The sequence below is a fragment of the Callospermophilus lateralis genome, unplaced genomic scaffold, assembly GCF_048772815.1.
Source record: "Callospermophilus lateralis isolate mCalLat2 unplaced genomic scaffold, mCalLat2.hap1 Scaffold_66, whole genome shotgun sequence".
Taxonomy (NCBI): Eukaryota; Metazoa; Chordata; class Mammalia; order Rodentia; family Sciuridae; genus Callospermophilus; species Callospermophilus lateralis.
In genome coordinates, this window is record NW_027514882.1 from 7,494,492 (window position 1) to 7,519,439 (window position 24,948).

At 37.0% G+C, this 24,948-nt stretch overlaps 1 pseudogene; it reads left to right on the forward strand.

Moving 5' to 3' along the window:
* Positions 1-18,397: 18,397 nt before the first annotated feature.
* On the forward strand, positions 18,398-19,708 carry LOC143389848 (lys-63-specific deubiquitinase BRCC36 pseudogene; annotated as a pseudogene).
* The last annotated feature ends 5,240 nt before the right edge of the window (positions 19,709-24,948 follow it).

The window sequence follows — 24,948 nt, forward strand, 5'->3', positions numbered from 1 at the left end:
TAGATGTTCAAGTGAAGTCAGGAATTTGTTCCAGAATGAGGTTTTTCAAAGGTCTGGCTAGGACTGAGTTTCCTCCCTGTGCCTTTCACTGTGGCTGGGATGGTTGAAGATTATGATTGACCAGATCTGCAGCTTGTGGCCACTTCTAGAGCCACCAATATCTTCAGCTCAAACACACACACACACACACACACACACACACACACACACACACATACACACACATCTTCATGTGGATCTAGAGGGGAAGAGGCCCCAACCCAGTGCTCCAGGCAGTCAGGTAAAACAGATGTCCTCTGTGCTTAGGTTTGTTGTCTCCTGACTCCACCATGTCTTTCTGTCTACTTCATTTTTATTTGTCTTTATCAATCTACTTTATGAAGAGTATCTGGAAAAAAAAAAGGTGCTCAACAAAATCGCTAGTTTTTTCCTGAAGATTTGGGCCTGCATCTTTTAGCTTGCCAATCATCTCCTACACATTAACTTCAGTAAATTAGCCTTCAGGCAGTGACAGTTGTTGAAATTACAATTGTGTGATTCTTCTCTGAGAATTTCAATCATGACTGGATCTCTCTTTCAAGAAGATTGATCTATTTTAATAATTACAGCATATCATTTAGGACAAAGGGGGTGGGGGTGTCTTTCTGTTTGTGTGTGTGCGCACATGTGTTTCATTAAATATTAGAGGAGAAATTTAAACTTCCTTTCTATCTAAATGGGAACCGCAGGAAATTCTTGACTTTTGTACTTTATTAATGGTATTATTTTAATTATTTTCATTAGTGGGGATATTAGAGAAGGTATTTCTAGCAGCTAAAAGGAAATAGAAAACAAAGCAATTTGAGGCATGAATTAATCTGTGGTGTGGGTGGGGGGAGGGCAGGTGGAGGGAATTTTAAGATTTTAAAATATTTTGCCTAAATCAGCAAGCATTTACTAAAGTTTCCCTGGGGATAGAAATCAGGATTCATATGATAAGAAAAGCTTACAGAAATATATCTTTGTTTAGGGCTAGAGATACAGTTCAGTGGTACTAGTCTTTTTTGTATCTTCTTGGCTTTTTACTCTCTACATACCAAATCTTACTCAACATCTCTTTGGTGACCCTTTAATCTTTTAGTATCTTGGAGTGACTAAAATTTTGCTCTGACATCTCCATTTCAACAAAAATAATGATAATACTAACCAAATTTGCTACCTATTCTTTGGTTCCCTTTGAATTTAAATAGATATCATAAATATCCATGGCAGTTGCTAATGAAAATGTGATATCAATTTCTGTCAGAGATCTCACTTTTTATAAATGATCAGTTTGGGCATAGACTGGTTAAGGAACTTGTCTGTCACATAATTCAATGACAGAGCTGGGTGGGAATATAAATCTTATTCTCTCAATCAAAATTTTCTAGTGTTCCATAGAAAATGAACTTGAGACTCTGAGCAATGCTTCTCTACCCCATTACATAAATAATAATAAAGAAAATCTTGAAAAGAAACAACAAGACTCAGACCAAAGTCCTCACCATCTATTCTCTTCCATTTGAGTAGTACTTTTTATAATTGTTACCACAATTTTTATAACACAGCCTCTTCCTTTCTATCATTTCCCACCTTTTCTCTTCAACCTCATTTTCTCCCTCCCTTTCTTTTTTCCCCTTCTGGTTTTGCCTTCTTTCTTTTCTTTTCCTTCCTCCTTTTCATCCTTCTTGTCTTCCTTCTCCATCAGTCAAGGTTCAGTTGATATTACTCAATTATAGGCAGCGATATCTTGGAGCAAAACTTGCATATTTCTCTTTTTCTTGAACAAAAAAAGAGTAAGAGGAACTTTTAGTCTGAACAAAACTAATTTCCTCTTCTGTATGAAAATTCTGGAAAATGAGTAGACAAACCCACATGGGATGTTCAGAGGTTTTGCAGGGACAGAAGAAACATAAATTCTTGCCCTCCTCCTGAGATTTGGAGGGAGGGAGTTGTTGGGTTGGCTACATGAAGGCCTAATAGACATAAATTCCTGAAATCTTATTTCCAAAATCGTAAATAATAATGAGAGTATGGCAGTGTTGAAACTAAAGGATCATGCCTGGTCTCAGTAAAGAGGGAGAGAAGAAGGGAGAGCTTTGGTTCTACAACAGAGAAGGACTAAATCTGATCCAGTCTTGTTCCTTAGGAGGGTTGGTGTGAACAAAGAGTAGAGTGTACAATGGACTTGTGCAACTGGGACTCAGGGTACTGATGAATGGATTCTCTTCAATGAGCCAGACATTGGGAAAGTCTTCCCCTGAGGACTTCAAAATGCACAGAAGAGGTCTCCAATCTGGCTCCATTCTGGTCCTCTTGCTAAGGATCAATGCCAAGAGAATGCAGCCATGTCAGAACAACCCAGAGGTCCCCACCAGAAGCTCTTTAGTTTTTGGCCATTTCTAATCAGCACTGCCCCCAAAGCAACATGAGTTCCCACAGCCTACTTTTTCCACTGGAGAGTATAGAGCCCCATAGTTTCCAATGGATTTTACCTAAGATAGCCACAATTCCACGGGCAGCTCTTTCTCCACTGATACTGGCTCACAAGGCATTTGTCACTGGAAACCTTCACACCTCTACTATTCTGGGGCATCTTCATATTCTGCGTGGATAGTTGGCTTCATCCATTTTGCTGAGTAATCCCCATGGTCAAGTATTACAGGAGAGCAAACATCACCTTGATCCTTTTAAAACTTACTGGGGCTAACTTGCCCTCAGCCACTCTCCTTGGATATGATTAGAAAAGACTATGCTCTATTCAGCAGCCAGCAACCTTCAGCCACTGGAAGCACATGGAGAGATGACTGAAGTGGACCCCAACCCTCCCTCTCTCACTCATTGGGAAACATTTGGAAATCTCTGGTCATGTAATGGGAGAACATGGAGGATTTGGTGGACTATCCCAGACTACATGACATGCTTGACCAGGCGAACTGGGTCTGAATATGTGATTTACATAAAAATGGAGTACTTTAGCTAGACTTGCATTCTATCTCTTCACTGACTTGCACATCCTAAATATTTCCCATATTGTTACTTTTTTTTTTGTATTTGTTTATTGAATGGTCACCATAATTACTATTTGATTCAAACATGATGATTCCCTTAGGAGATATGCAAAAATTTGTTAAGCATTCATTGATTTCTGGATATTTCGGTTTTTTCCAAGGTTTTGTGATTATAAATAACATTGCAAAAATACGTCCACTGCTTCTTTTCTTATTTTAAGTCATTTCCTTAGTGTGCATTCCCAGGAGTGCGATGACTGAATCAAAGTGTAAACATTTCAGTTGAACAAGTCCAAAGGGGAAGAACTCATTCTATATGCTTGGAAAGTAAACTGTGATTCTGGAAAATACCAAGTCACTTGGGCTAAATCTTTGCACCATTTGCTTTAATAGAAAAGGAAAGTAAACTTTCCTTGTCTCTAACGAAATCCTGTGAATTAATATCAACTACACAGGCCCTACCAACAGGCTGGCCAAACAGACTTTAACTGCAGGCCTGCAATACAGCACAACAGAAATTATCTCGCCCCTGGGTTCAGTACAACATCCAATTGCATTATCATTTTCCCAGTAAATAGCGCTTACCATCCCTAACTACAGCTGTGTGAAACCAACAGTGTCCACTTGGCAATGAATCACATACCAGAGTGTTACTCAATTATTAGCCAGAAATAAAAACTAAATCATTTATCCTGGCTAACTGAGTGTAAGGTACTTTTTATTTACCAATGGGTAAATTCATTCCCCCTGAGCAAGCTTTGGCTCTATCCATAGTTTTCTGATAAGGGAGGGTATTTTGGTGGCCACAAAATATAAGTGTACTCACAAAACCCTCTCTCCCAACGCCCTGTTCCCCTGGTGCTGGCATTCAGAATGTATTCCTGGAGTATCACCTCAAGGCACATTCCATGCTCATTTTACCATGTCCCTAAGGAAAGCATATTTCACGATAGTTACACTACAGTGATATTTGTTTCACTTCAAGAAAAATTTATTGAGTGTGTATGCTGCAAGGCATATGGAAAGAATATGGGCTTGAGTATCATGCAGACTTGCTGTGTATCCAAAGAAATTTATGTAATTTTAAAAAATTCCAATGTTCATCTATGAAATGAAATGAACAAAGTAATGGTGAGGCATCAATAATAAAAATGAGAAAAGTGCCCTGTATACAATAGGCACTTGATAAATGCTAATTATTTCTTCATGGAGTCTAAAATGAAAGACGTGGTTCCTTCCCCGAGAGTCCACAGAATGGCAGACTAGTGCAGACAGAGTTCTGGGGCCAGGCTGCAACAAATACCACCATAGGGAAACAAAGTTTGGAGGGCAAGGTCAAGGGAAGAGATGTGTAAATCATGGCTTAGATAACTTCTTTGAGACCAAGTTTCCTCATGTGGAATGAAAAGGTGAGCTAGTATTACCTCCTTATAGAGTTTACCCAAAAATAAAAAAAGGGGATCATGTATGGGATTCTTTCTGTAACATAACATCCTGTGCACGTTATATTTTTTTAATAATGATAATTCAAAATTAACTGTCTGGGAACCTCTATGAAGTGGTGGGATATGAAAGAGACCTTATAGAATGAGTTGGGTGGTGACCATATTTTAGAATTGGCTGAGGGCGCAGCTTAATGAAAGATTCATGGAAAAGAAAATGAACCCTGAGGTGAGTGATTTAAATGGAAATAATAGTTCAACATGAGTTAGGTCCACATGGGAAAGACTTTGGATGGATGGCTAACTGAGCCCATATTTGCAGTTTATTTGACATCATGGGAAGCTCTTGAAGTTTTTAAAATCAGAAATAACATCACTTTAATTTCATAAATAAATTTTAGAAAAGAATACTCACAAGTAGTATAGGGAGTATAGATGCGAATTCTCACAGAAGAATAGGAAATTTTAGAAGAATTCTACTTCACTCATCCCAGAATCATCAATTCAATTAGAGATAGGTTTTCACACATACCAGGGTAGCCTAAATAATGTATGCATCCTAATCTCCAGAATGTGTGAATATGTTACCACATATATATAGCAGGTACAGTACGGTGGTACACTCTTGTAATCCCAGTGGCTCCTGAGGCTGAAGCAGGAGGATCATAAGTTCAAGTCAGCCTCAGCAACTTAGCAAGACTCTATCTCATAATAAATAAATAAATATTTTTAAAATAAAATAAAAAAAAGAACTGGGGATGTGGCTCAGTGGTTAGGTGCCCCAGGTTCAATTTCTGGTATATATAATATACAATATATACATATATATATATATATATATATATATATATATATATATATATATATATATATGATCAGGGGTAAATTGCTAGTGTAATTAGGGTCTTAGGATGGAAATGTTATCCTGTGGTAGCCAGGTGGGCCCAGTATAATCATGAAATACAGATAAGAGGAATACCTGAGTGTGACAACCACAGAGAAGGAAGATGTTTTGTGGAAGTTGGAATAATGAGCCTTGAAGACTGGAGAGGACCATGAGTTCAGGAATGCAGAAGACCTGTAAAAGCCAGAAAGGGCAAGGGTATGCTTCACTCAAATGCCTCCAGAAGGAACTTAGCCCAGCCCATACCTTGACTTTAGGACTTCTGACCTTCAGACTGTGAGATTTTACATTTGTGTGTTGTAAGCCACTCAGTTTAGGGAAAGATAAGTATCAGCAGTTGAAAGCTAATACACATTCTCATCCTCTGTTCTCTGTTGTTTTCAGTTTACCATTCTCAATCTCTGTCCTTATCCACAAATCACTTGCATCATAAATAAATTAAAACACCAAAACTCTTCTTCTGGAATCTCTTTGGAAATGCAATCAAAATCGTTGAGCCAAACATTTTAGATCCTATAAATAAATAAGGCTTAGATTCAATAATGCTTAAAAAAATCCAAGATCTGTTTGCAAACGGTCCTTCCAAGTACTTGGTTTGGAGCATCAACTGGACTATATTTGTAATTGTGTAGTCACTGAATTCCCAATTGCAATGTAATCTTTACTTAGGGCTAGAAAAATTCCAGGACAAGGTATTAAATTTCAAATGTTGGTATTTCTGAACACTCCCACCTTTCCTATGTAACATGTCCATTCCTAAGTTTTGGGTTTTTGTTGTTGTTGTTGTTGTTACTCTGTGTTTAAGGAGACCTTGTACAGCATAGAATTTTGAGGAAAAAAATATCACTAACTTAAGCACAGTTAAAGTTGTAAGTAACTAGAAAGGGAAAAAATGTATCACAAACTAAGGTGCTTTAAGAACTTACCAGGATTCCTTTGTGGCCATTCTTTTGCATTCTATCCCCTATGACTTCAGCCAGAAAACATTAAAATGAGTTCCTTATACCATGCATGGTTTGCAGGTGAGGGTTGTCTGAGCTTTAATTTGCTGTTTGATTCGCCTCAGGATTTTCAGGTGTTGCACGAGGGAGTAAAGTACAGAACGTACCTCGGTTCTTGGTTGTCAGCCATTGGACGATGGCCATAGTATTATTAAACCATCCAAGCACGCTGGGTCTCAACCACAAAATTTAATTTTCCCTACTGCAGGGACTAATCAACTACCAGAGACTTCAAGACCTAAAGAGACTGTTTTTATCTGCAAAAAATTTTCCCCTTCAGACTGAAGTAGAGCTAATTTTAGTTTTGTCTATCCTCAGGGTTAACAAACATTGATAGAAATTCAGCATGATGAGAAACAGATAAGAGGTGGAATTTATATGAATACAATCTGTGTCATAAATTAAAGAAAGATGAAAACTCCAAGTTCCTTGGTGACACCTTAGTAAATAATGTTTAAGGATTCCACCATGGGCAGTCCCACTGAACTAGTTAACTTTCTATATTTTTACAAACTGTAGCTACCAGAGACATCTCCATTCTTTTGTGTTGTTCCCATAAGAATTCCTCTTTTTTTTGCCCATTTCCTTTTTTTAAAAAAATATTTATTTTTAGTTTTAGGTGGACACAATATCTTTATTTTATTTTTATGTGGTGTTGAGGATCGAACCCAGTGCCTCATGCATGCCAGGCGAGCACGCTACCATGAACCACATCCCCAGCCCACTCATTTCCTTTTTGATGGCACCTCTTCATTCTCCACTCTTATTATATCCCGCTTCTCACCCAGTACCAGAGTTTGGAATTGGTGATATTGAAGCAGAAAGGGAAGAAATTCACAGGTACTCAATGTCTGTGACACCAGTTCCAGGCTCCTTATAGACCTCTTTTGTAACAGAGAAGAGTGATCTCCAAAGTATTGGAGCCACTGGTTTTCAGGTGCCTATTACCAGCAACCAAATACTTCTAAGTGATACTCTAAGCATCCTTTTAAATAATCAAGAATTTTAATAACAAGGAGAAACTGGTAACTATCCTTAAACCTTTCAACTATTACCATTTTTTTAATTTAAAATTATTTTAATATCTGAGAACATAAAAATTGAACATATAAAATGATGGAATACTTCTCAAATCTACATGTCATATTTATGAAGAGGCTGATTCTAGTATATGTGCTGCTGAGACAAACACCCAACTGTTGTCTTTAAAACTGTTTAAAATAAGACAGATCCCCAAAAGAAAGAAGTAGAATCCATGTTTTTGACCACCTAAAGATAGCAGGCTACTGAAGCAAGAGATGCCACATGGCATTGATTGTACCTGGGTTGATGCAATCAACATGGAATAATAAAGCAGAATGGGCTGACTCTTGAGGTGGAAAAACTTTTGATTATGTGGATTACATGATCAGAAGCAGCAAATCCGCATGGCTCTGAGCCAAGTGACAATTGCAGGAAGGGCACTGTATCTCTTTCAAATACTTAAGGATGAGCTCATTGAGACATCAAAGAAGTAAGTTTCAACTATGGCAAAGGATTGATTAGATTGCTTTAGGACACAAGTTGTTTGGCATAACACTAGAGTTTGGGGGTAAATTCCAAGTACTTATATAGGTGACCCAAGACTTACAACTGCTTAACTTGTAACTATTGTTCAGGAAACAATTATAATATAAGTGAAGGGTACAGTCAACATTGTATGCCAGAGATCTCCTGGGAAGCATGGGATTTGGAAGACCAGCTTGAAGACCAACCATGATTTTTGATCATTTCTATTGGAACATATAATCAAAGTTCTATAAATCAACTTAAAATCTAGTTTTTCAAAACAATGTGCTTTTTGCAATGCCAAACTTATTCAGAGAAATCACACTAGTGCTTTATTTAATGCAGATATTTTATATACCCCTCCAAATGGAGTGGGAAGTTTATTCTGACTGAAGATTAAAATGTCTGTCAACCAGACTACTTGTCAGGTTTTAAAAAATCGGATAAAGAACTTTTGTACTACCTAAAAAGGCCTGGGTTTTACAGTAAAAAAAGTGTAAATGTTCGACTAGAAGAAGACAAAATAGTAACAAGAAACTATATTATTTCTTTGGTACCTTGATGGGAATACTACTATTGGGTGTCTGTCCTCCTTTCATCTTCCATCCTCATTTGAAAAAAATGCCTCTTGTTGGGTGGCAGTGTGCTCAGTTCCAGGAGGTGGCTTCTCATGTAAATCATGAATAACCCCATTCGCTTGTCACTTATTGATCATATAAGGCTGATAAAAGAGCCAGTTCCGGCCAATGAGGTATAAGAAGAATTGTACAGAAAGTCTTATTCTTTCTGCCATCACTTCCCATATCCCCTTCTGTTTGAGATGTGGTTTCATAAAGCTGTGATGATTGGTGTATCTGCAGTTATTTTGAGGTCATCAGGGGAAATCTAAACTTCTCTTTGGAAACGTATAGAGAAGAAACTTTGAAAGAAAGGGTTATTTATAAATATTATTAACTTCTATGTACAACCTAGGAATTACCTACTCTGGCCTACTCGTTCTGGAAATAATAAATGTTTTATGTTTTATGTGTAAGTGACTTGTTGAGTATTTTGGACCTGCAGCTAAAAGCAGACTTAATGGCAAACTCAATGGACTCTTTCCTTCTGGGTGCTTTATCATGGAACTCAAGATATTCAGAAAACTTTAGAAAACAGATTTAAGGTCCTTGGACCAAAGAAGCATGATGATTACCTAAAAGATTTTTTTTTTCCTTGCGGGAAATGCTGGGAAGGGTTTGAACCAGAGCAATATTTCCCTTGTAAAATTTAACCTAAACACACAGGAAAAGGAATAGCTGCGTTTAAGATCTTTCCAAGATGAATGAATTCTATTGCACTTTTATATTTTGAAAGTTAAAAGATTTGAGAGGTCAGAATTCCTGCAAAAGTGTAGGATGCACCAAGCAATATTCTATTTAATTTTCTAAAATGTTCTTATTTGCTATTTCTGAAATCTCTGGTAAGTTTCCCGTGTTCCTGGAAATTGGGATATCTTAATTTTACTTAATAAAAGAGACATAGTCTCAATTACCTTCCAAAGGGAGAAAAATACTAGGAAGACCACTGTGTGTCTCCCAGCTGTAAAATTAATTTATGTTATCTTTCACCATAAGAAGTGTTTCTTAGACAATTCCTGGGAAAAAGGAGAGGGTGAGGAGGGGGAAGAAAGGGTAGAGAAGAGGAGTGTCAGAGGGGGAATAGAATGAAATAATGGGCCTTTTAAATTCACCAGTCTGGTGATAAAGGTTGTACTACACACATGTTAAATTTATCAAAAGGAGGCAGGACAGCTCACATGACTAAGAGAGAAAGCAATTTTGAAGGGCTTTTTCAAAATGATTGCTGTTGAGCCTTCACAGGAAACATTAGCTTTAAAAGAAAGATGGAAACAGAAGGAAGTTCCTCCCAAAGAAAACAATTATAAGTATTCTTAATTGCCTGGAAATAATTTGTCATGTGAAATTGGCCCATGCACCATACATTTATATAAACGGTTTAGAGGCAACAGTGTTGTAGTACTGCATATTTTCTTTGCACATAGTGTTCTGATAACACATTCAAGACAAGGGATCTGACTTTCACTTTTCTCTTTCTTCTCCTCCCTTCTCCACAGTGTCTTCTGCTTTTGGGGCCTGGGGAGGGACTGAGGGGAGGAAGAGCAGGCATAAAATAACTGCAAGAGTCAGTGACTGCTCCTCAATGTATTTTATTATTTCAGGAATTCATTCAAAGCTGGGCTGCAATTACATTTAAAACAGGAGAATAATGGGCTATTGACATGTATATGGTTTTAGAAATATAAGGCCTCATTTTCTCAGCTGGAATTTCCCCTACAATGTGCATTTGCATTACATTAGAGATGCTCTTTTGGTAAAAGAGGATCACATGTATTCAGACATTTTGACATTATCTGGGTCAGAGGGAACATTTAAAAGCAGTAGTCCACAAGCACCAAAGCTGTGTTACAGGCAAGCATCTCAGTGCATTAGAAAAGAGGCAGGCCAGCCCTGTGTGTCTCCCTGCATTGGCCATGTTTTATGACATACCTGCCTAACCCAGACATTAATCTACTGAAGATGGATTGGCCTGGTCATGGTCCTCTGCGAACCTTCAATGGCGTGTACATTACCTAAATTGAAATCTGCACTTTTTCATGCCACGTGTGGTTTGATGTGATGGTCCAAGGAATGTCGGGTGCATTAGAATTGGTTTTTATATGGAGAGAATCTCCCCTCCTATTTACCTTTCAGCAGAGCAGCTGCAGGCTTTCCTTCTCAGTTGACAATGAAGGCATTCTTCTCCATTGCTTACCCCAAGAGTAGCTACCCTGGCCGGCTCCGAACTGCATGGCCCTGGTTAGGTATGTAAGCAACTCAGTGCCTTTCCTGTTCCCAGAAGTGCCAAAGACATAATGAAAAAGGAATGCAGAAGTTTTCACCTGTTGTAATTGTCTAATAAAGCCCTGTACAATGAATTCTTTGTCATCTTCCCAGAAGAGGTCAGTTGTAAGTGTCAGCGATTACAGAGCGCTTTATGTGAATAGAAAGACCTGTATAATTGGTGTGATACTACAAGTAAAATCTCATCGAAGTTGCATAAGATGTCTGTAATTTTCTAATCCCCCACGTCCTAGTTCCCCAGACATGACACTATTTATTTACACTGCACTTTACATTTCTTTCCTGAATGAGCAGGAAAGTAGACTTGTACTGGCCTCTCTATAATTAGTGGCACAAGGGGTGGGGGACCGGGAATTCAGAAACAGTGAATCCTTGTGAAACTGCCATCCCTGAATTTTACTGTATTTTGCAGGTTAAAACTGAAAGAGTAAACAGATACCATAGAGGTCCAGTTCATAGCCTTTATAGATGGACAACCTGATTTCAAATCTTACTTCTCCATCTATTAGAGATGTGTGACCTTTGAACTTAATTTTTTTCACCAGTTGGTGGGGGTATGAAGATTAAGCAGCATTCTATAACAATTCTTTTCTTTTCAACAGGTACTTCTGAAACATTTTCAAATCCTAAGCACTCTGTGTTTCTAGAAATTGGGGATAAAAATGTTATGTGTTGCTTTCATGAAGCCTAAAGTGCTTCATCCAGGAAAGCCCTTGGCACATAGTAAACACACCATAAATCTGCTATTATTATCCTATTACTGTAATAAAAGTATGCAGTCAGATTTCTATACTTCCTTTTGTACACATTCCATACTATTATCTGAAAGAGCAACAGAAGGGTTATTTTAAACAATGGAATTGACACACTCCACAAAAGCAACTACTCACACTTTCAGGACAGATACTCTGTATAGTCTTTAGGCCTCTATTTTTAGTTCAAGGTTATTGAGAACCAACTGCATGGCAGACACTCTTGTATTGGGTGAGTCTGGAAAAAGAGTCTTTGGCTCTTTCCAATTAGAAAGTCTTTTTGTTATCCATAATGTTCCTGGAATAGCTTCAAAAAAGAAGTGATATTTCTCCTTGGTATAAATGCTCTCCATATTTTGATCCATGAAGGACCTATTCAATATTAGTGATAAAATGTGCCAATGTAGAGATTCAATCAAGCAATTTTAATTTTGTACCACGAATCTTCCTGCCATAGAGCTGAGTTCACTTGTTTAATAAAGTTGCTTAAAATGAGAATGACATTGCTTGGCAGGGTGTTCTAGAACTGTGTTGCAAATGGTTTCAGCATAAATAAGGAGCCTATTGCAAATAGGTGGTCAAGAACTAAAGGAAAATGGGTTGATGGAGATGGGCAGGAAAGCTATACACCTGCTGGAGTGCTACCTGGCTTGAGCCAATTTCATTTTCCTCCCTATATCTTAGACAATAAGTTTCCTCGGTAATGGCAAAAACCTAACCAATTTAGACAACTGGAGAGATAGTTTCTGTTCCTGGCAATTGACTCCAAAGGGTAAGTGAAGAGCTTCAGGCTCTTTGAATAATACAAACTCTGTTCAGAGTAATTCCTTAGAATTTGTCTCACTGGCCTTAGGAAGGATTTGCAGAAAACATTGAACATTTCAATGGAGACATTCAATTATTCACGCCTTTGAAGTGCTCTACTGAGAGCACAGAGAAATACTGTACACCTCTACCAGGAAATACCCTGAAAAGGTCAATCTACTGTTTCAATGAGTATGATTTATTTCCTAGACTTGGGAATAATGGCAGTTAAGCAAGACTTCAGAGTTGATAAATCTAATGACTAAATCATGAAATGTTTTTTAAAGTGCTGATAAAAAAAAAAATCTTGGTAGAAGTGAGCTCACATTTAGACAATTTCAAGTTTAAAGGCAGTTCTTTGTTGTTTTTCCCCAGGAAAATTATGAAGTCTTTCACCTGTTTTCCTTTGATACCTCTATATTGTTTCTGGGAGTATTTGAAGGACAAAGTGTCTAGAGGGGTATCCCATTTCATAAAGCATCTTTGGAGAAGTGAAACCATCACATGGATGCAGGAAACGTGTAGTTTTGCTTCTAAATGGGCACTAAAATAGAATCGTCTTTTGATACCCCTGGAGCTTTTAGTTTCCAGTTCCTTCACTGGCACCTGAAAGCATTAACAAGTACAAAAGTTCCTGCCAATGATACTTATCTAGATCATTTCCCCTTGCCTCACATTTTCCCTCCCCCTTACATTTTCCCACCCAACAATATGGCATCAGAGACCCAAAGACAAATAGAGGAAATAATTAACTTTCTAATTCAGAGTGCTAGAACTGTATCTTTACATCACACCATTTGCAAAAGTAAATTCTGGATGGATTAAAAATGTAAAAATAAAAAATGTAAAAGTAAAAATTGTATTAGAAGAAAAATGAGCATAATTTTATGACCTAAGAGGTAAAGAAGATCCTCTCTTAAAAAAAATCTAAAAACCAAAATAAAAATCTTTAAGAAAAATAGGCATAATTATGATATCAAATTTTCAAGACGAGAAAGAGACTGGGAAAAATATTTTCCAATATTTATACCACTCTCAGAAATTAGTTAGAATAGATGAAGATATTCATTAAAAACAAAAGATAAAATTCAAAGTGAGTCCAGGGCATTCTGTCATGTCTCAAAGTAAATAAAACTATGTGCAAGTCTAAGAGACAGAGAAACCAACCAGGAAGAGCTCCCAGTGGCCAAAGATGGAACATTTTGAGCCATAACATAAGTAACATAGTACTATGTTATAACCTGAAGTATTAAAAAAATAGTGCATGAGTATGTGCTGATATACCTGACTGAGAAAATAAATAAAAAGGGAAGAAAAGGCAAGTAATTCTTGCAAAAGAATTCCAACTACTTCCAAAGGTGCCACCCCATTAGAAGGGGAACTTATGACCCAGCTCCTGCCCACCTTCCTCCCCTCTCCTATTGTATGGTTGAATTCAATGACTTGTTTCCAAAGAATAAAATGTGGAAAGAGGAGAAAAATAACTTTATGGTGAAAAACCCGATAAGCACTACCTTGGTCACATGATCAAATTGAACCGTAGCAGTCAAGAGTCCGTTGATATTATGTACACCCTGGTAGGATGTGATGAGGAGGCTCGTCATCTCTGTGAAACAAATAACACAAGTCTTTTGGGAGGAAAAAATATCAGATACTCACGTTGAGCGTCATTAACAAAGTACCTGGCCAATACTTCTAAACTGTCAAAGTCATATAAAGCAGGGAAATAATGAGATACTATCACAGGACAGAACAGTCTCAAGAGGTAGAGATGGTGACCAAATTCAACCTGGACTAGAATTCAAAGCTATGGGAGTGAAATAATGAGTAAATACCAAATAACATCTAGAACTTAATGAATAGTGTCATGACAGTGTTGGTTTCTTAGTTGATACATGCAGCACAGTGATATAAGATGTCTTATTGTTATAAGATAACAATAGGAGAAGCAGGTGCAAGGGACAAAGGAACTGTCTGCACTATCTTTCCAACTTTTTCTATAGATCCCCAATTATTCCAAAATAAAACATTTACTTAAAAGGAGGAATGGAGGAAGCAAAAGAAAAAATAACCCTACTTTGGGCAAAAGAGCATAAACAGAAAATGGGTAAAGAGCATAAACAGAAACTTCACAAAACAGGAAACATAAATGTCCAATGGAAAGATACTCAACTTTATAATGATCAAGGAAATGCAAATCAAAACATATATGAGATCTTTAAAAATTGATATTAAGATGGGGAAAGTGAATATCTTAGTAAATGACTGGGGAATGTAAATTAGTGCATGTAAAGCAATATACATTGGCATTTAAAACATATAAATGTCTAGAAATTCCACTACTTTATTGCTTATCTTTATAGTGCATAATAATCCTATGTGTGAGTATTCATTGCAGCATCATTTCAAAGAGCAAACACTTGAAAATAATGCATCAATCAGTAGGAAGATCACTAAAAATTTATATTTATAACCTGGAATATGGTTTCCATTAAAAAGAATCAGGTAGATTCACATACAATAATATATAGTATATAAAGTATATGTAAAGTATTTATAATTTATAATGTATGCTATGTATCATGATATAAATAATGTAATGAATAATGGATAGAGCCATGAAAAAAATGGTTTAGTGAAGAGTTGATTTACAGAATGTCACCCTCTCACTGAGGTAACATGCAGAAGCACATGCAAAGTGGAAGGCTCTCTCCAAAAACCACACAGGTACATACACTCTATGCCAAAACTAAGGAAAAGATTTATAAGAATGAATATCAAAGTAAAAATGGTGTGTACAATGGATAGCAGACAAGGTGAAAATGTCATGTGGGGATATAAGGAGAAGAGAGCAGGGATACTTTGAAAACAATACATCTTTATTTAAACATAAATACTTTAAGTAATAATATAAATAGCTATTTAAACAAAATAAACACAGAGGTTGCTCCGTAATAATGGTCTGTTCTTTGAATAGCCTCAGAAATTCAGTAGGTTTTGGACGGCTACAGAAATCAGAATGTTTAATAAATAATGCCAGATGATTCCAAGGTAGTGGGCCTATTAGATATTGCATTGGAGAAACCAAAAGACAGCAAGAAGTTTCGTGTTACTTTTTTTGAGCTGGCTATGACCAATTTTACATGTTCTACAGCCAATGGTAGGTTAGACCCAAGTTATGCTCTAATGACAAATAAGAAAACGATTAAGGTAGATGGAAGATACAGATATCTTCAATATGTGTAAAATTAGAAAGTGTGTCTACTTACGAACAGGTGATCTTCCAATTTTGGATCTACAGAATTAAACACTTACCTACTCAGTCACAAAGGGTAGGTCTCCACTTTTGTTTATGACAAAGCAGATGTGCTGTCTGCAGCCATATTCACCTGCATGACTAAGAAAAGAGCTATCCTAAGCATTCTTGAATTTATTAAAGAGAATTTATTCCACCTTCCCTTGAAGAGCAGCAAGGCAGGGACTTCAGAGAAGCCAAGAATGTTGTCCTAGTCCTGCTCCTTCCACATGGAAAGAAACAGCTAAGATTAGAAAAGGACGGAACTCCTAACAATATAGACACATATGAATAAAAACTATGATGTTATTCAAAGAAGCAGTACCTTTAAGAGGCAGTTCTATCATTCAAAGGCATCAATCCTTTAAATTTTTTCTTCATGCCATGTTTATCCATATGTTATTAAAAATGAATTTTCATTTTTTATATATAACAAATTAATAGTCCTCATTATTTCACTTCTTTCTGCATCCATGTCCTTTGTGGTCCTCAACCAGACTTGCTCTGGGCTTAACCACAAATTTTTGGCCAATGGAACTTGAAAATGGGTCTTACAATCTATCTGCACTTGGGATCTTGGAATGCGTGCCAGTGCCACCATAGGAAGAGCCCTGAGTTAGCTATTGGATCACAAGACCACATAGCCAGCATACTCCCATTGTCCCCAACCCAACACATTGCAATGGAACCATCTGACCAGTGATTCATCTGGCAAATGTCTGGAGACATATGAGTAGACCCAGACCCAATCAGGAGCTTAGCCAGACCAGAAGAAGACCCACCCACCATTATTGTCAACTAAGAAAATCTTTAAATGGTTAAATTTCAGAGTGGCTCTGTGGTAAAATAAATACAGCATGAGCTTTTTTAGATTAATGAGATTTTTATGATATTCCTTATATACTTAATAATATAGAAATTGTGAAACTCCCTAATGCTGAAAATTTTTTTAGTGTTTCATGATCTATCTTTATGAGATGGAAGTAGATAAAATGTGAAACTCAATTAATTTACATCCAAAGGTCTTATATTTGGTTCATCCTTCTGGCCCTCAATATCCAAACCCCTTGTGAACCTTCTCTAGTTGAGTACAAGTTTTGTATGAGGCCTTTATGTGACTAAGTTAATGGACGTGTAGTTAACCTGTATAATAATGATATTTGAATATTAGCATCTTGATTAGGTATTGTTCTCAGGACCATTCCCTTGGACAATAATGAGAAACATTCTATATCCCACCACATTCCTAGGAAGAAATTCAGCATACATTTCCTCCAAGCAAAGGTTTAACAATATCATTAGCAGACTCAAAAATTGCAAACATGTTTGGAGCTCTCTGCACCCCCGTTATGTTTTACCCAGGACTGGTTTGAATTGTATATTGGTGGAAACTGTTTGATTATTCAAACAAAATAAATTTAATTGTTCACATGAGTTTACACTTAAATAGATAACATTATTTGTTTCCACTATAGACTTAGCTCAACTTTGCCTTTCAAAAGATAAGATGCTATTTAACTTCTCAGATTTACCCAAAAAAGGAGCCATCCAAATGAAACCATCACATTAAACAGATCTGAAAGGAGTGAGTTTAGATGCTGCCTGCCAGGAAGAATCATCTACTGGACTCCAGTTCACAGAGAGTAGGAAGATCAACACTTTCCCTATTCTATCCTATTCCAACTTCAGTCAGTGAGATACCCAAGGATGCTGAAGCAATTACAATTCAACACCAACAATAACAGTCCTAGCATCCTCCCCTTTTGGTTCTTCTCCCTAACCCGTTCAAGGTGCTTTAGAGAGCTCCAGATAAATGCCATAAAGCTTGCTTGACTAATGTATATCTTGATTGCTATCAAATTTATCTTATTTTCAATGTGGAGAAAACATCCAAAGGAATAATGTTGAAGCATTTGAAACCTATCAGTTTTAAGTTGTAACCCACCTCATAAAAACAGCAAAAGCTAAAAGATGTTGGAATGAGATCAACAACTTTACCCTCGGGGCGTGTCTGATGGGTTCATATGGTGTGACACTACATTGTGTACAACCAGAGACATTAAAAGTTGTTCTACAATTGGTTTACAATTAATCAAAATGCATTCTGCTGTCATATATACCTAACTAGAATAAATAAATTAATAAATTTAATAATTTAAAAAAATACACAAGCAAAAGCTAAAAGCAAATGTCTTTGCCAAAATCAGTCTATGAAATAATGCATTTTGGTTCATGCTGAGGAATCAAAAACAAGGATGACAACACACTGCTTAAACACCTGCATCTATTTAAAACCATTATTTTTGAATGGGTAGAAATATAATTTATTTTAAAGTTATCCTTATGGCTCAGAATTAAGGGCAGTGTCATACATTTTGTTAACTTCTAGCAGTGTGATTGTTATTAAAGGAATACATTCAGTGCTTTTACATTTACATTCTTATGTGCAAAGCAAACACAAACCAGAAGATGTTCATCATACATAAGCACGTGTGCTTGCCCAGGCAATCAAACCTGAATTTTTTGTGACCATTATGAATTGCTAATTATGGTTACTGCAGCATCTTATGTGAAATACTGGCATTAGGGGTGATAGAATTTGAATACGTGTCCCTTTAGAAAGAAGTGGTTCTGAATATTACTAATTTGATCTCCCTGCCTCCATCTAGGTGATTCGTTGAGAGGTGAATCATCTAGTTTATTCTAAAAAAATCAGGGAGCACCCCGTTGATCAGGCCAGAGTGGGCCCGAGGCGGACGTGAACTGGGTCGGATCAAGATGGCGGTGCAGGTGGTACAGGCGGTGCAGGCGGTTCATCTCTAGTCTGATGCTTTCCTAGTTTGTCTCAACCACGCTCTGAGCACAGAAAAGGAGGAGGTGATGGGACTGTGTATAGGGGAGTTGACTGATGACACAAGTAGGAGTGACTCCAAATTTGCATATACCGGAACTGAAATGCGCACAGTTGCTGAAAAGGTTGACACCGTCAGAATTGTTCATATTCATTCTGTCATCATCTTGCGACGTTCTGATAAGAGGAAGGACCGAGTAGAAATTTCTCCAGAGCAGCTATCTGCGGCCTCAACAGAGGCAGAGAGGTTGGCTGAATTAACAGGTCGCCCCATGAGTGTTGTGGGCTGGTATCATTCCCATCCTCATATAACTGTCTGGCCTTCACATGTTGATGTTCGCACTCAAGCCATGTACCAGATGATGGATCAAGGTTTTGTAGGACTTATTTTTTCCTGTTTCATAGAGGATAAAAACACAAAGACTGGTCGGGTACTCTACACTTGCTTCCAATCCATACTGGCCCAAAAGAGCTCAGAGTATGAGAGAATTGAAATTCCAATCCATCTTGTACCCCATGTCACCATTGGAAAAGAATGCCTTGAATCAGCAGTGGAGCTGCCCAAGATCCTTTGTCAGGAGGAACAGGATGCATATAGGAGGATTCACAGCCTTACACATCTGGACTCGGTAACCAAGATCCATAATGGTTCAGTGTTTACCAAGAATCTGTGCAGTCAGATGTCAGCAGTCAGCGGGCCTCTCCTACAGTGGTTGGAGGATAGATTGGAGCAAAACCAACAGCATTTGCAGGAGTTACAACAAGAAAAAGAAGAACTTATGCAAGAACTTTACTCCCTAGAATAAAGGAGGAGACAAATGGGGACAGAAGAAAATATCCAGTATAAAATTAATTAAGCTAAATCAATTTTGATGAAGAAAAAGTTGGAGGACTCACATTACCTGACTGAAAGCTACAGTAATCAAGATGTTAAAGTGTTGCCAGACGAATAAAGACATAAAACAATGGAACAGAAGAGAACCTAGAAATAGACCCATACGAATATTTGAATATGCCAAACTAATCTGACAAACATAATAACAAAGACAATTCAATGAAGAAATCAAGCTGAAGCAATTGAATACACATTTTTTTAAAAAAAGAACCTCAACCTAAACCTCACTAAAAATTTCTATAAAAGTTACCTCAAAATGTATCATGGATATAAATATAATATGTAAAGCTACAACATTTGTAAAAAAAAAAAGAAGAACAATTATCAGGAGAAGTTCTTCAACTTCACTTCAAAAGCACAATACATAAGAGAAGACGTTTCTGTATTAAGTCTCATCAGAATTAAAAAGTTTGATTCTGTAAGAAATTTCTTAAGAAGAATAAAATACAAGCTACAGATTGAGAGAAATTATTTGCAAACCATAGAATATCTGATCAATTTGGAGTATTGCACTCAAAACTCAATAGTAAAAAAAAAAGTCCAATTAGAAAATGAGCAAAAGATATGAATAAACATTCATCAAAGAGGGTATATGGATGGCAAGTAATCACATGAAAAAATGTTGAACTTAATAAGTCATCAGTGAATGCAAATTATAATCACAATGATATATGACTTACACACTTTTTAGAATGGTTAAAGAGAAAATGGTATTGAGGATACAAACTATACTTCTCATATGTTCATGATAGGAATATAAAATGGTACAGCTACTCTGGAAAAGAGATTGGAAATTTCTTTTGAAGTTAAACATATATTAACTTACAAACCAGCAATTGCCTTCCTGGATATTTATCCCAGAGAAATGAAAACCTATGTTGGCACAAAAGCTCATACAATAATTTTCATAGCAACTGTATTAATAATATCCCCAAACTGAAAACAACTCCGATGTCCTGCAATGGGTAAATGGTTAAACAAATTGTCCATATCATGGAATACTGCTCTGTAATGAAATTAACAATAACGTAAATGGACCTCAGGGGTATTATGTGTGGTGAATGACAAAAAAAAAAAAAAGAATCTTGAAAGTTCACATACTGTACAATAGTGTTCATATAACATTTTTGAAATAACAAAATTATAGAATGAATAGATTAATGGTTGCCAGGGAGTAATTGGGGTGTGGCATATGTATGATTATACAAGGATGGCACAAGGAGTTCCTGTGTGCTGATGGAATAGTTTTGTATCTCGATTATGGTATTGAGTACATAAATCTATACCTGTGCTAAAATACATAGACTTATACAGATATGAATGCATGTAAAATCTGGTAAAACTTAATAAATTCTGTAGTCTATTTAGCAATATTATACCATTGTCACTATTTTGATTTTGAAGTTGTACTACAATTAAGACCTTAGCATTGGAGGAAAATGAGTAAAGGGTACATGGGACTCTCTGTACTATTTTTTGTAACTTCCTGTAAGTCTATTATTATTACAAAATTAAAAACGTGAATTTTAAATAAAAACAAATCAGACACCCTTATCCATCTCTATTTATTGTTTCTTTAAATTGCTGCAAGACCTTTAAAATAAGAATGCAGTGGCTACCTCTGTAAAATTGGGAGGAGATGGAGGATAAGCTATTGCAAAAGTACACAAGAGAGTTTTCAGTAGTCAAGGAAAATGTTCTCAATCTTATTTGAGGTGGTATTTGCAAACTCATGAAACCATATACTTAAAATCTGTACATTGCATTTTAAAATGAAAAAGGAGTCAAATTAAATAGAGGCTTGGGGCCATGGTAAAAGATTTGGATTTCTTTGTGTGAGATGCAAATTTATTAAATGCTTTCCAGTGAAGGAGTAACATTTCTCCTTTAACATTTTCCTTTTGAGCAAAGCTCTGTCCATGATAAAGTTGATGTTCTGTAGCAGAGCAAAACTGGAAGGAGGGAAGGCATTCATGGGGGCTATTGCAGTAGTTCAGGAAAGGCTTGATGTTGGCTAGGCTGAGGTGGTTGCAGTGGAGGTGGTGAGAAGTGGTGGTACTTTTGGGATAGACTTCAGGATTCCTCCTTTTGGGAGAGAGGGGGAAGCAATTGATTACATGCCTAGCAACTCTTAAAGTGCTTGAGGTGTTAGCCAACAAGTAAATATTTACCTACATTTCTACAACACTTTCTGTGGTAAATTTAAGATATTAGGGTACAATGTCATTGACACTCTTCTCTGTGAGAAGTGGAATCTAGATCTTTAGTTGAACCCATGCAGGCTTTGTGAAAATTTTAGCCAAGAAAAAAAAAGGTTAAAAGTGATAAAACTAGTCCTGCACCACTTTCTAGTCTTAGGCCTTGAGATACAACAGTTATGAGCTGGGAATGTGGCTTAGTGGGAAAGTGCTTGCCAACTAGCACGCACAAGGCCCTGGGTATGATCCCTAGCACTGTAGGAGAAAAGAAAACAAAAACAAAACAAAACAAAACAAAAAAACCCCAACAAGATAAAACAAACAAACAAACAAAAACTCAAGCAAGCAGCTTCTAGTTTCAGTTTCTAGAGCCCCCAGCCTGCCATGCTGGAGGGGGCTTAGATGTTCCAGTTGACCATCCTAGCTTAGCCCCATCTTCTATCTCTTTCCTCCGGGAAGTTAGACATTTGACCATCCCATCCACTAGTCCAAATCATGTGGAACAAAAGAACCATCCAGCTGAGCCCAGTCCAAACTCCTGGCCCACACAGCTGTGAGACATAATCAGATCACTGTGGCTTAAAACAATCACTTTGGATTGTTTGTTGTACAGCGACTATAACCAGAGTAGCCTCATGGGCATGTTTCTTCTTTTTTTGTGTTCTTCCTTTTTCTTGCATTGTTGATTTATCTTGCTGTAATTCCTTCATGCCACTAAAGAAAACAAATGGTTTTTTCTTTGTTCCTAAAGTCCTCATATAGTCAGGGTCATAAGAAAAACGTAATAGACAATGAACCATCCATTGCTTGTGGTAAGGCATAATGTATCAAAACAATTGGCTCCTGAGAGAAAGTAAGGTCTATCCTATATAACCTGTCTTAGAGGAGAATTTGCTTTGAACGCAATGCCTCCTAACTCTTGACCTTGCTTTCTTCCTCATATTGAACTCAATTAAATCCTTTAAAAAATGCATGGGGTTCTTTATTTATAAGGAGGGTAATTTTCATTGCTACATATTTCCCATCATTGTCAGAGAGCACAGGGAGAAATGGCTTCCTGGCCCCCTCTGTCCTCACAGACCTTCTTTCTTCTCCATCAACCTCTCCTTGCCCTCAGATCCTTACTGTGATGTTCAAGGACTTCAAAGGTGTGACTCACAGCCTACTTGCATCAAAATCACCTGTGAGATTTATTTAAAAATGTACATTCACTGGCCCCATAAACCTCATGAATTAGCATCCCAGGGAGTGGGGCCCCATTTTAAACAAGCTTCCAGATGATCCTACACTTGAATTACCATCTTTAGGAACATATTCCTTGTTTTGCATTTTTGCTGCTTCCCATTATCAACACATACAAATTATTTCAATGTGATTTTGAAGATCTTGAGTAGCAGTTTTAACCTGTCAAGGTTTCTAAGTTATGTCTTCTCTTTCCTCATTTCCTGTTTTTTTTTTATTCTGTCTCCTTTTCTTCTTATTGTCAACTAACTAATCAAGCAGCTCCTCTAGCTATAATCTTCAAAGCTACAGGTTTCTCTATATAAATTTGGTTTTGTTTCTGTTAAATGTTAGAGTTTTTCTCTATCTAAGACATCATTACAGCAGTCATTTAAAAAACTGAAAGGGAATTGATCTCCAGGTAACTAATCAGAGAAGCATTTCATTATATGTAGGTTACCACATTATTTCTGATTCCAGTTGTTTCAATTGGCTGCAAAAAGAGCTGCCTAACACTGTTCTGTCCTTCTTCTGAATACTATAAATATAGTATTTATATAATATAAATATTATTCATTTATCAGAACACACACCTGTGTCTTTTTCACACAATCTGGTAAATATTATATTTTAAACCTTACAAGGTCATTGATGCAGAACTGAACTCTGATGGACCAATCAAGATGCAGGAGGAGCAGGTTTTAGGAAACCAAGATGATGTGTCCTCAGCCACCTGAAAAAACACGCAGAATTCAGGTTACATATGGAAATCATTAGGTGTTTTTCTTGTCCGTTCCTGATCGGTTTTCTCCCAACACTCCCTGTGAAGAGTAGGTGATCAGGGTGACTTCATTCACATGCCCTGGTTCCATTTCTCAAGGAGCATGTATTGATTACCACCATAGTTCAAAGCAGGGTCTTGAGTGGTGAGGTGGGAGAATCTTTCAGAGCAATAGGGAATGGAGGAGGACCCCACCTGGCAACTGGGATTCTTGAACTCCCAGGTAACACAGAGAATGAAGTAATTTATGAACTGTACCGTACTAGTTATAGTAAAATTGTATGGTACAATTTAGGGCAAACTATATTTCTCCAAATAGTGATTTCATTTCGACCTTAACAGTTACTCTGCAGTCTATAAAATATTTACATTGCCTTTCTAAACATATACATTATTTACTGTACAGTCTATAAAATATTTATGTGATTGTCTCTAAAGATACTGTATGTGGTGTGTTATTTTTGTTCATTTTTTTTCTCCTCTAGAAGAAGGCATGCAATGAACTGGGGATTTTCTTTTTTTTTTTTTTAAATCAAGGAAAAGTAGCAAAGAACCAGACGTTATAAAACTGAGGAGGTGATAACCTTCATTTTTGTTTTTTTAATATATTTTTTATTTGTTCCTTTTAGTTATACATGACAGTAGAATGCATTTCGACATCTACATACATGGAGTATGATTTTGCATTCATGTGGTTGTGCATGATGTGGCGTTACAATGGGTGTGGATTCATATATGAACATAGGGAAGTTATGTCCAATTCATTCTACTGCTTTTCCCATTCATATTCTCCCCTTTACCCCATCCCCCTCTGTCCAATCCTTTGAACCTCCACTTCTCTTGCCTCCCCCCCCAACACACCTATTGTGAGTCAGTATCCACATATCAGAGAGAACATTTGGCCTTTGGTTTTTTGGGATTACTTTATTTCACTTTGCATGATAGCCTCCAGTTCCCTCAATTTACTGGCAAATGCCATAATTTCATTCTTCTTTATGGCCAAGTAGTATTCCATTGTGTATATGCACAACATTTTCTTTATTCATCTTTTGAAGGGCATCTAGGTTACCTATTGTGCATTGAGCTGCTATGAATATTGATGTGCCTGTATCACTATAGTATACTGATTTCAAGTTCTTTGGGTATATGTCAAGGAGTGGGATAACTAGGTCAAATGGTGCAGCCACTCTGGAAAGCAGTATGGAGATTCCTCACAAAACTTAGAATGATACCCTTATTCTTGATGGTCTTGCTTCCACCTGTCAACATGCTATATATCTGTGCAGCTGGAGGGACAAGAGACCATGAGGAGCAGACAATTTCCAGG